Source organism: Rhincodon typus, chromosome 2 (assembly GCF_021869965.1).
Source record: "Rhincodon typus isolate 14 chromosome 2, sRhiTyp1.1, whole genome shotgun sequence".
Classification (NCBI taxonomy): domain Eukaryota; kingdom Metazoa; phylum Chordata; class Chondrichthyes; order Orectolobiformes; family Rhincodontidae; genus Rhincodon; species Rhincodon typus.
In genome coordinates this window covers 134,858,627-134,871,406 of record NC_063333.1, presented here as the reverse complement: position 1 = coordinate 134,871,406, position 12,780 = coordinate 134,858,627, and the positions used below count along the sequence as shown (strand labels likewise).

The 12,780-nt window shown below is 38.1% G+C and overlaps 1 long non-coding RNA gene across 2 annotated transcripts in view; it reads right to left on the bottom strand.

Annotated features, from left to right (window-relative positions):
* Positions 1–1,586: 1,586 nt before the first annotated feature.
* Positions 1,587–12,780, bottom strand: part of LOC109930841 — a 99,306-nt gene continuing 88,112 nt past the window's right edge. The window contains exons 3-5 of one of the 2 annotated variants that reach the window (XR_007265449.1): positions 5,820–5,885; positions 4,353–4,496; positions 1,587–2,611 (exon numbers count right to left, since the gene is read on the bottom strand). This is a non-coding gene — a long non-coding RNA (uncharacterized LOC109930841). The remainder of the gene's footprint in view (positions 2,612–4,352; positions 4,497–5,819; positions 5,886–12,780) is intronic. The other variant, XR_007265450.1, reaches the window with a different exon arrangement.

The window sequence follows — 12,780 nt, the reverse complement described above, 5'->3', positions numbered from 1 at the left end:
AATGTTATTCTGCTTATTGCCCTGTGTTTAGTAATGTTATTCTGCTTATTGCCCTGTGTTCAGTAATGTTTCATTTACTTATTGCATTTTCAGTAAAGCAACATTTCCATTAACTACCACAAAGTTTATATTTCACACTATATTAGACCAAATATAGTTGATTAGCACATCCTGAATATAACGTCAATTATTAGGAACTGAATCTTAACAAATAAAGCTACAATTCTGAGTCTAATGCATCTAAGTTATGTAACAGATACACGTGTAAAGTATGGTTAAATAACTTTAATTTTAATGAAGAACAGGTTTATTAGGTTGTGCAAAGTTTAACATAAACTTCACACTCAGTGATGCCTGGATTCAGAAAATTATGACTGTGCAGTCTAATTTGGCACACCACTAAAATGCATTATCATTGGTGTTGTCCTTTGAATGAGAACCCTAAGCTGATGCCTATTCTGTCTGGGTTCTTCCAGTGTCCCCACTCGACTTTTCTCCCGCAACAAGTAAATGCAGATTAAGTGTTCATGCAGATTTGGCTGTCTGCTGATTCCTGCAATACACAAAGATACATGCATCTGTGTTTGCACATGTTATAAAAGTCATTGTATTTCAAAATAATTCTGTGTGTGAGAGCGAGAGAGAGAGAGAGAGAGAGCGAGCACAAGAGCGAGTGAGGGAAAAGTGGAAAAAAAAGTGCTAGAAAATTGCAATCTTCTTTTCAGCACCCGATCCTGGACAGAAAGAATATGCTGGATTCTTCATATACAGAGTTATTAGTGAGTTAATTAAGAAAAGTCCGTTTTAAGTGAGATTGGGGAAATCTTTCCAGGCAAAGCTTCCCCAAAGATCCTGAAAATGGGTTTGAACAGACACGACTGTGGAAATCCAAATAGATCAATACATGTTTATACACACTACAGGTCATTCCCTGAAGAAATACAGGACTAAGTTATATACTTATGTTGGTGATGTTTCATGGTTCTGCAACAATAGCTAGTCAATTTGGTTTATTACAAAAACAGATTTGACTGATTTTCATTCACTTCTGTGCTCATTATGGTGAGGATAGCAGAGGCAAGCGAGCTGTTTGGGTTATCCAATGCCATTAACCAATTCCACATCAGGAACTGCACAAGGTTCACATCAGCTGCTTGTGAACTGGGAGAAATATTGCAATTTGTGTGTTCAGGCAAGGTTTGCACTGTCAACAACTCACTGGGAACTGAATTAATTAATATCGTGGACTTGGGATCCTTACGATGGCACAGAGAGCAGGATTTCACTTGAACTGAAAGTACGGACCTCTGACAGTACCAGTCAATCCCTAATTTGTAAAATTTTGTTTCTTTCATATATACTGCTTACAGGCAATGTTACATATAAAGGTACCTGCTGACATTTACCATCCATTTGTACAAACATTTTTTTTTAAAAAAGCTTTGCAATCAGGACTTTATTGTGATTTAATCTTACAGAGCAGTCAATGAAGTGAAACAAAAAAAAGTTTCATTTCTTTCTTGAGTGTTTCACTGGTTTTGTAAAGACTGAATATTCTTAGTAATGTTTTGTGTGGTTTTCTCATCTATATTTGTTTCTGCAAGTGCCTAGATAACAAGTATAATAAATTATTGAAACCTGTTGATTCTGCTGCTTGGCATAAAATGAGATGGTTCAATTGATTCCATTAAACATCAAGGTTCAATGTCTATGTAGAACTTTTGAGCTTAATTATTATGGCCTGGTATTCTGTTCATATCCCTTTAAAATATTATTTGCTTGTTTAGTTGATTAAGCTGTAATGATTTTATCTTGAATTGCAAACTGCTACATAAATTGTTGAATAATGCGTCCCCAGGTCCATTATGGAGCTTTACATCATTAACAACAAATACACTATATTCTCCACAACATTCACTTTTATTTGAATTCCAGTAGCCGCCTCACTAGAACAAATCTACAGTAAAGTTTTAAATTATTTGAGCAATTACCTTGTGAAATTCCTCAATTCTCATATTCATTATTGTAAATATTAAAATTAAATAAAGCTTTTGAGGTAGGTTCTAATGCAAAGGTGGCAGACAACTTGCAAAAATATTTGAGACCCTACGCAAATATTTTGGTACATAAGTTTTCATGAGTCAACAGAAGTTTGGCATGTGTTTACCATATTTTAAAGGCTTCATATTATGAAAACATTGTTGCATTTTGTGCAAAGTGTTGTCTCAATTACAAAATGCTGGACAACATTTTAAAACCACAAGTGCTTTTAGCTTGTAACATGGGGGTAATTTGTGTAAGTTTACTTTTCCAGCAGTGGTAGCTCAAGAATTTTCTAAGCAGCAGGTTTGATGTCAGATACGCTCGAGTAGCCAGGCTGGTTAAAATGTCCGATACCAGTAATTGCAGAGTTTAAATGATTAATATTTAAATCATTATGCCGCCAGTCCCGTTGGTGCTATATCATCTTCAATTTAGAGATTTAAGTAACCTTCTGTGTTTGTGTTCCTTGGGTGTTGTCTTTTGCTTTTGGTGCAATTTGTCAGGTCTCTGACAATTCCTTCATCTGTTAAATAGTTCCACACCACAATCCCTCAAGGTATTTCTCCACCTGCATAGACAGAACAGCTTGTTAGAACATACTGGCCTGTGTTACAACGTGGAATTAACAATCTCGGCATTTGACTTTGACATTTCACAAAGTGTGGTACTCAGTAGCAGCAGAGTATAAAGCAAGGGGAACTGTAAATGTAGGGGAAAGCAACAAATGTTGGAGATCACAGCAGGTCAGGCAACATCTATGGAGATGGAGCAAGCTCACGTTTAGAGTCTAGAGGACTCTTCATCAGAACTCTGATGAAAAGTCTTCTAGACTCAAAACATTAGGTTGCTCTCTCTCCATGGATGCTGCCTGACCCACTGTGATCTCCAGCATTTGTTGTTTTCAGTACAGATTCTAGCATCTGCAGTAATTTGCTTCTGTAAATGCAAGTGTTTTTATCTCTGGGTCTTAGTTTGAGTGAGTTACAATCAATCAAGTGAAGATGATTCTCTGCCAACTACAATGGTTATAAGTGAAATGTTTTGCGGCATAATTCAATTACCAGGAGATATCAATTCACAACAAATAACTGCTTATCATTGTTCACCATGTGGTAAAATGTAGAAATTTTTGATGTCTGTTGTATGTCTGTTTAGTGAAAATGAAATGACCCTATTTCTAGATGTCAAATTCCTGTGCAAACATTATAGCAAAAAGGTGTTAACTCAGCAGTGTTATGTGGGTCACTGGACCCAAAATGTTAACTCTGATTTCTCTCCACAGATGTGCCAGTCCTGCTGATCTTTTCCAACAATTTCTGTTTTTGAGGGTTTGTGAACATGTTTGGTGCTTCATGATACAGTTGGCATGATAAGATGAGTGGAAATGGGCAGCTATTTTAGTTTTGCAAACATTTAAATAGATCAAGTCAAAATAAAACGTGTCAATGTGATACTTATTAACATATACAAGGAAAGACTTGCTCAATATAATTGTCTCAACTATTGGATGTCCCAAAACACTTTGTAGACAATTCAGCGTTTCTTGATGTGAGATCACTATTGTAATATTGTAAGCATGGGAAACCAATTTGCATGCAGTAAACTCCCACAGTTAGCAATGTGATAATGACCAGATAAACTTGCTGATCGCAGGGTAAAAATTGGCCAGGCCAATGGGATAATCTTGGAAATAGTGCTACAGGATCTTTATATCTACTCGAGTAACCAACTGAGACTTGATTTTAATGTCTCACCCAGGCAATGACAACCCTGAAAGTGCAGCACTCAGTTGGTATGATGCTAGAGGGCTTTGCCTTTTTGCTGAAGCCTGGGAGTGAGACCTGGGACAGAATTTAACAGTTAGGGAGTGAATGGGTGGTACCAACTGGGCCACCAATCTGATCCACACCTCCCATCCAGCCAGCTGAGCCACCAGCCCTTTAAGAAGTCTGAGCTTCTGTGATAACATGCGCTGATGCAGAAAGGTTTCCTTGTCGTAGGTAAAAGAGCTCTACGACTGGCTATGTGTGGATCCAGAGGCTTTAGCACTGGTGCCTAAAGGATTAAACTATGAAGACAGGTGCATGACTTGGGTTCCATTCCCTTGAATTCATAAGGTTGGAGGGTGATATAACTGTGGTATTCAAAATTCTGCACATATTTCATAGGCTAGCAACAGAGAAATATTTTGCTTTCATAGGGGCATCCAGTAAAAGGAAGCATAATGCAAAAAAATGAAACAAGGCAATTCAGGGATGGATAGAAGCCCTCTCTTATATAAAAGGTAATGGAAAACAAATACTGCCCACCTCCCCTGCTGCAGATGCTCAGCCAATTGGAAGTTGGTATCAAAGTTCCTTCTCAGATTTGGTCGTCCTTTAACATCTTGCTGTTCCACCTGCTTCTATTTTAGACAGTTGGTCAGTGATTTTTTTTTGGGCAGTAGTCCCTTACTTTTGTTCCCACATATTCAAAAGGGATGGAAAGAAAAGCAACAAATTAAACAGACAAAGTAATCAAGCCATTGAAAAAATGCAATGAGCCATATTCTACAATGGACCACCAGTCATCTCTCTCCATTAGAGAAACACAATTAATTAGTTCTGTATGCTTGACTGGTGCCACTTCACAAGCATGGGGCAAGATGAGGAGGCAGGCTTCCACAGCCAGAACAAAGACTGAATCAAGCTTTTTGCTTTTATTTTACACTCTAGTCATCCAGCCAATTGAGCTACCTGATCAAATTGATCCCACTAATCCAGTTAAACAAGTAAATGGAGATGTATTGACACAATAATATGAGACTAAGAAATTCATTAATGTTTTATTTTTTATGACACTATTTGATCCGCTGTTTCTGGTGTTCAAGTTTATGAAACCATGGAGACTTGCCCGTTAGGTACAAGTGATCATTCTTTTACCAGTTGGGTCTCCCTGTAATTCAAATCAGTTTTATTTGTGCAAATATCCCACAAACCATAAAAAAATGGCAGGGTTGTAATTATTTATCCCAACAAGGCAATCGAGTAACCTGGGGCTTAAAGTGTTCTTTTCCGTACGAGGAAACGATGATATAAAAACCATTCATTTTTCCTGGTGCATGAGTACAATGCTACTTTGAATTTGCTGCCTAGAATGCATGCATCATACAAGTGGGGTAAGAATTGATTAGTCGTTCCCTTGCCCACTCACCGTTCCAACGAGAAAATAACATAGGGCACTCGAAGTTCCTAAATCATCATATTTACTCACTTAGATAAGAAAGCATCTAAGCAAAGAAATTATGTCCTAAATAAAACATAAAAGAATGGAGTTTCCGGTCTCTGTACTCGCCAGCCAATGAGCTAAACTTTACAGGTGATAAGAGGATGGGCAAAAAAGCCAGCGAACTTTTTATTGTGCATCCACAATCCATATCATTAAAGTGGCTTTTACAAAACACTTCATCAACCCCCTGAAAGACATAATAAAGAGATTCTCATACATTGAGAGGTATTTTACATGACTCCCCACCCAAGGCAAGCTGGAACGGTGTGAGTGCCTCTGCGAGTGTGTCTCTCTGAGTTCTAAAATCCGCTAAAGTCTCCCAGCCAAGTAGAGGTGGGCTCATTCCCTCACTTGTAAGCCAGAGGCTGGGGCCACCACCTATGTTTAAAATCCTTTAAAAGTCATGTTAAACAGCAATGGTTTTTGGTAAGAACGCCAAAGATAATGATTATTTTTCATGCACTTAACAAAACTGGCAGAAATAACAAGCTCGTAGAAAAGTAAAATACCGCAGGTATTGGATATCTCGAATAAAAACTCAAAGTCCTGGAAAATCTCCGCAGGTCTAATAGCAGCTGTGGAGAGAGAAGAACAGAGTTAATGTTCTGAATCTAATATGATACTGATTTGGGGTCTTTCTGAAGACACTCTTCCCAGATGCTATCAGATCTGTTGAATGCGCTTTCTGTAAATAACCATACTTTTCTTGGTGGTACTATATAGGTGAGAAATATATAAAAAAGCTACGCTGTTTAAATTCTGACATAGCATCTTTTGTGTCCATTAAAACAATGGGAAAAGTTATACTAGAGCTCAGTTTAATGTCTCATCAAATCTCCATTACTTCAATAGTCATTCCCTCCACCACTGATCACTGTGGTAGACGTGTGTACCATTTACAAGTGCACTGCAGCAACTCACCAAGACTCCTCTGATGGCACCTTCAAAACCCATGACCGCTACCACTTTAGAAGGACAAGGGTAGCAGGTACATGGGAACACTAGCCCCAGGAGGTACTAGTCCAAACTGCTCATCCTCCTGATTTGGAAATGTAATGCCATTCCTTTACTGCTGCTGGGTCAAAATCCTGGAACGCCCACACAATCAACCACATGGGTGTCCTTACAACCCAAGAACTGCAACCCAAGTTCAAGAAGGCTGCATGTCACCATCTTCACCAATTCTAATGGGAGTAGGCAATATATAGTGGCCTTGTCACTGTCATCCACATTCCATAAATTAAAATAAGCAAACTGCATTTCAGATAATATAGCACTCCCTCAGTACTGGAGCATCAGTCAAATTATATCTTTCTGTCCAAGGAGGGGAACTGAATCCACAAATTTCTGACTCAGAGGCAAAAAAAGCTACCCACTGAAACAAACGGGCAACTGACACGCAATTACGTCCAACATAAATGAGGTGAACTATTGTTACCTTCTTAGTGAAGAATGTGTTAACGCAAACAGGCTAACAATAGGCAGGATTTTCATATGAATTTAATTGATACTAATCACCAGTGGTACAATCACAACTCCTGGATTTTTAAAAATTTACTCATGGAATGTGGGCATCGCTGGCTAGCCAGCATTTATTGCCTGTCCCTAGCTGCCCTTGAAAGGAGAGCATTTCAGAGGACAGTTGACAGTCAACCACATTGTTACGGAGCTGCAGTCACATCTAGGCCAAACAAGATAAGGATGGCAGATTTCCTTCCCTGAAGGACATTAGGGAACCAGATGGGTATTTTTCAACAATCAGCAATGGTTTCATGGTCAAATTCCACCATCTGCCATGACAGGATTCGAACCCAGGACCCCAGAACATTAACAGAGTTTCTGGATTAACGGCCTAAAGATAATACCAGTATGCTAATCGCCTCTCCTCAATTTCCAAACCATTAATTGTGAGATTTGTTATCACTTCTTGTTTGAAGAACAGTATAACATAAAACATAAGATATCGTCAGTCGATGAAGGTTAGTCTTCGCCAATTTACACACTGCAGTGCACAAGGCAGCCTTAACTCAAAGAAGACATTTGTGATTAAATTCAAAGCTAGCTTTGAGATATTTGACAGTTATATTTTGTTATTTATGTGTACAAAGATGGAAAAAGCACATTTTGAGAATTATAAATAGCAAAAATGTAAAAAAAGTTAAGGTTTTAGTTCCCTGTGTAATGTTAAGTATTGACCAAGAATAGTCAGCTATAAGGCATGGGATTTCACCTGCAACCAAAACCAGTTGCCCACCCCCACATGGTAATCTCCCTTTGACCTTCAATTGCCCCCATTAGGGGTTTCTAACAGAAACCGTTGAAGTGCAATGATAATCCAATAAATCTCAATCTATTTCTGACACATTTTATATGGATGGTTGAGGGTACCTCAATTTCAGTGGAGTCAACCTCCAGTTTGGTTGTGGTAGGTCTTGGAACCAGGCATTGTCACAATTCTCAGCACTTCTCCAATTTTACTTCATAATTCAACTGAGCAACAACTTTTATTATGCAAAGTACATTTCAATTTATTAATATACTGGTTTAATTATATTCCTCACAGAGAAGAATATTTATATTCTGCTCCTGATTAATGTTTCGCTAAAAACAAAACTCTAAACTACGCAATTTTTCTATTCCAAACCTCTCTACAGAAATGGAAACAATTATTCTCAGTTCATTCTGAATGTTACATGCATGAACTGAAATTGAAATTCATTAACTACTTCTCATTTAAACCTAAAATAAACAAATGAGGCTACTTTTATAAGTCCATGGAAAGAAATAAAGTCATCTGGGACTTCTGAGGTGTCCATATCAATTCCCTCCTTCATTAAAGATGAAAATCACAAATCAGTTAAAAGGTCTTTAAATAACGCTTAATGGATTTCTAAGTTGAAGTACCACAGTAATCAATGACTTACATAAAGTGAAACAAAAAAAATCTCCCCAAAGTAAGTCAAAACCAATTTGTTTGTCCATCTTACTTCACAACTATTAATTAGCATGCATTAAGCATTGACTATGAAATAAATCCAGAATTTAAATTACTTGATCCCAACCGAGATGTAGTTGTCTCTTGAAAAAATTAATACTACATAGATGGAACAAAATTGCTAGTTTTTAAAATTGATCTGTGAGCATGTCAATCCTTTGGAGACAATTTCTGTTATTTCAATTGGTTGACCAACTTAGAAACCATGTGCTGAAATTTCCTGAGGAGCCACGGTATCAGTAGGCGGCTTGGTGGAAAAGCACAGTGGAAATTCAAAGGAATCAGTGTCTGGGAAGAATATGACATAGATGAATAAATCAGTCAAACCTACAGGATAAAGGTAAAATCAAATAGGAAGTGACAGCAACACTAAGGTAATGAAAATTTTCAATAAACTAAAATTATATAGTTATTTCAGGAACATGTATTAATTAATAACATTTCAGTTAATTGCTCTGTAAAATAAATTGACTTTAGCACAAGAAAAATGGCCAATTATTAGGTAAAAATTGAAAGAACTGCAGATGCCATAAATCAGAAACAAAAACAAAAATTGCTGGAAAAGTGCAGCAAGTCTGGCAGCATCTGTGGAGAGAAATCAGAGTTAATGTTTCAGGTCGAGTGGCCCTTCCTCAAAACCAATTATTAAGTAGATGTTTGGTTTTTATTTATTTAAGTTGGCAGATCAATTGTTGAATAAACAGAAGTATGACAGGGCAGCTCAGACTTGTGGAATGTGCATCATATTCCATGTTGGAAATCTATAACACTTCTTGTTCCCTGGTCAACCACACTTGGAGCAAGAGCTATCAGCTGCAGCAGCTTAACCTCTGGGTTTCAGGGCTTGAGTAGCAACTGGAGACACTGCGGCTCAGTCATAAGAATGAACGTGTTGTGGATAGCACATTTATTGACGTGATCGCCCTGCAATTTAAGGGCATGCCAGCAAAGAGGGAATGGGTGACCACCAGGCGGTCAAGAAGGACCAGGTAGCTAGTGCAGGATTCCACTGAATCTCAAACCGGTTCAGAATACCGGTGAGAGTGATGGCTCCTCTGGGAGTACAGTAAAAGCCTTATGCAAAATATCACTCTTGACTCTGCTGAGCAAAGGGCAGGAGGAAAACTGAGAAAGCAACAGTGATAGGAGAATCTATGGGTGGGGGGCGCACAAGCCTTTCTACAATGGTAGAAATGAATCCAGGATACATACTGCCTCCCTGATGCCAAGGTCAAGAGAATCACTGGGCTGTTACAGAATGCCCTGAGCATTCGAGTGTTCCCGGCCCATATTAGTAACAATGACTTATCTAGAAAGTGGAATGATGTCCTGCAAGCAGATTTTAGGGAGCTAGGAAAGAAACTAGTCAGCAGACCTCAAAGTTAGTCATCTCTAGTGCTAAACTCAATTGAGTATAGAAGTAGAAGGATAAATCACATCTTTAGTAATCATGAAACTGCTAGACTGCTATAAAAACCAAACATGGAAGGCCTCTTGTGGCACAGTTGTAATGTCCCTACCTCTGAGTTAGGAAGTCCAGGTTCAAGTCCCATCTGCTCCAGAGGTGTGTAATGCTATCTATGAACTGGTTGATTAGAAAATGTAACTGGAATCATATGACCTAAATGGGAGGATTCACCACATTTAATCGTCAAACATGTCGCACCTGCTCTTCTATCTTTCTGTGCCGTTCAATGGTCTAATAGCACAAGTGTTCCCCAGGTTTAGGACTGGAACAGGCTCAAGGCCCCATGGGAAATGACAGAAGAAAAAATCTGCTTATATGTATGAGAAACAATTTTGATAAACAGGACCATCAAATGCTGAAGTATAGATAAATCAGTAGCAGTACCAAAAGGCCTGGAACGTAGCAATAATGGTTGTATTTATTACTGGTAGCAATAAACACTGCTTTCTTGAAAGAAAAATAAAACATTTTAAATATAACTGTTCAAAACAGCAAGAATATTAACACAGCCTGAAAGAAAATGGGTACTATACTTCCTTCCTTAGATGCCTCAGAACCACTTCTGTATCTTTAGCTAGTTGACAGGAAGGTTGCTCCAAATTATGATCACCCAAACTTGGAACACTGCACATCGATATTGTATCTTCTTATGAGTGTCCTAGCACTTCAGCAGCGAAGGTTAATTTCAATTCTTGTGGGAATTTCACAGGAAAGCCCTGGTGCAGCTCTTAGTTTTACTTCTATTTTGTGATAGTTAGCAGAAAATTAATTTACAGAAAATACATAAATAAATATGTTTAAATGCAATAATTCCAGCCTGAATATTGAACATAAAACTTATGGGTCTTAAAACACTTCACAATTCACTTGCTTCCATCAGAGTCGGTGGTCGTTTTGCACTGGAAGAGCAGATATTCCTTGACACTGCATGCAGTCAGTGAAATTTACTGGACCGTAGAGATTTGCAGCTAGTTCTATGTCACTGCCTTCATATTCCCCATTGCTGTTTCCTGTTCTGAATATTAAGCCACTGATTAAACATGTGATTTGGTACACAGTCGTGGCTGATGAAACACAGCAATGCTGAAGTTTCCTCCTGCATATGAATATTCAGAAGCACAACAGAAACAAAACTGGGGAACAGTATGTCACCAAGGGGGCACCAGCAAACTGAGTAGAAAAATTCAACAAACATAGCGCGAACTTAACAGTGATGTATTAGTTTTGAAGAATGGAGCATTCTTAAAACACAAACGTCAGTCCAGTAATACGTAAACCATTTTCAATGTAATCTTCAGCATCATTAGGTTAAGCTCAAGGAAGTTGCTTCTATTAATTTAGTTCCAATTCACAGGATCATAGGAGGTGCAGAACAGAAGAGGCCTTTTAGCCAATCAAATCTGTACTGCCAAAAACACAATATTATCTACACCAGTCTCACTCTCCCACACTAGACCCGTAGCCATGAATGATATGACAATTGAAGTATTGTTCTTGTAGTTCTGAACCTACCAACAGTAAGTAGCAACAGCTGGATCAAGGAGTTGTAGTTACATTATCTGCTCAGATCAACATCAATCATGTATGGCAGAGCTTTGAAGAATTTGTATTCAAATCCATTCACACAATAATGCTTACCACAGTTAATTTTCACAACCTACAGGGCAGTCATTTTTTTTTCAGTAGACAACTGGAAGAGTTATTCAAGAGGATGCTTCAATTTTCAAATTCTTTTTTAAAAAAAGCATTTGAAGTTAGTCTTCATACTATAATCAGAGCAGCAGCCAAGCATACCATTCAATAAGAAGGTAGCTGATCTACCTCATCCTCAACATTCCTGCACGATCTGTGTTACATAAGAAACGGTTAATGTTGGAGACTGCATTAAGCTCCACACATCTGATGATATCATAAGGATCCGATTGGAGAAAGGCAGCATATTTTAGGACATTGTAGAGTAAAGCCCTTTTTCCTGGGTCTCGTCTGTCCCATTAACAATGCCTAATTTACTAATGTAACTTGTGCTTGATTGCCATCATGCAATAAATCCATCTTGTTTAAGTCATGGACCTCTTCTCATTAAGGTTCACCAGTGGCATTCCTCTACCACTGTAAACCTAGTCAGCCCCTAGACTCAAATTAGTAAATGACTTTGTATATTTCTCTAAGAAGCATCACAACACCAAACTCTGACAACTTAAATCTCAATAAGTGCCACTATTAATAGAGACTGTACAGACTTGAATGATGCTTCAATTATACAAGATGTTCCAACAGCTTGCTGCATTGTGCTCTTGAATATTACTTCATGGTAAAAAGTAATGCTGGGAAATAATGTGAATTCTTGTTGTTTTGCTCCTACTTATAATTTTGCAATTTACTAAAGCATCTGAATTGGCTCAAATGAACATTATCTTAGCATATCAACTGCAGATCTTTTGGACAAAAGAACGTCTTCATGATGAGGCACAGCAGCAGCAGAAAAGGAAAGGAAAAGTCTATCCTGCACTCCAACTTCCATAACCTTGCAGATGCTCTGTCCATGTGCCCTGTGTGGGTGTTGACTAAGGACGAAGGGCTGAGAATTGACCTCTCCTATCACATGAAAACTGGGACTCTGAGGAGACATTTCCCTTGAATTATGGGACAACTGACAATGGACAGCATTAAAAGAATGCCAAATCTAACAAAGCATATCATGGTTCTATATAACCTGTTAAATGGGTCTAGTAGAACGTATGCATTTGACTGCCTCGAATTATATTAGTAATTCCTATCTATTACTGCTTGTCATTAGCAAATATTAAGTTAGTGAACACTCAGCAGGCACCATGTAGGTGGCAGTTACTGTGGTTAATTGTAGATTCAGTTTTGATTTGGGTGGTTTTAGTAATAACCAAGAGAAAAAGTAACATGACTACTCTGTTTTCAATTGTGTTTCTAGTTTCTCGCTACTTCATAACTCAAACCCTCTATCCATCAAGTTCGTGGCTTTCACTGGCACAAT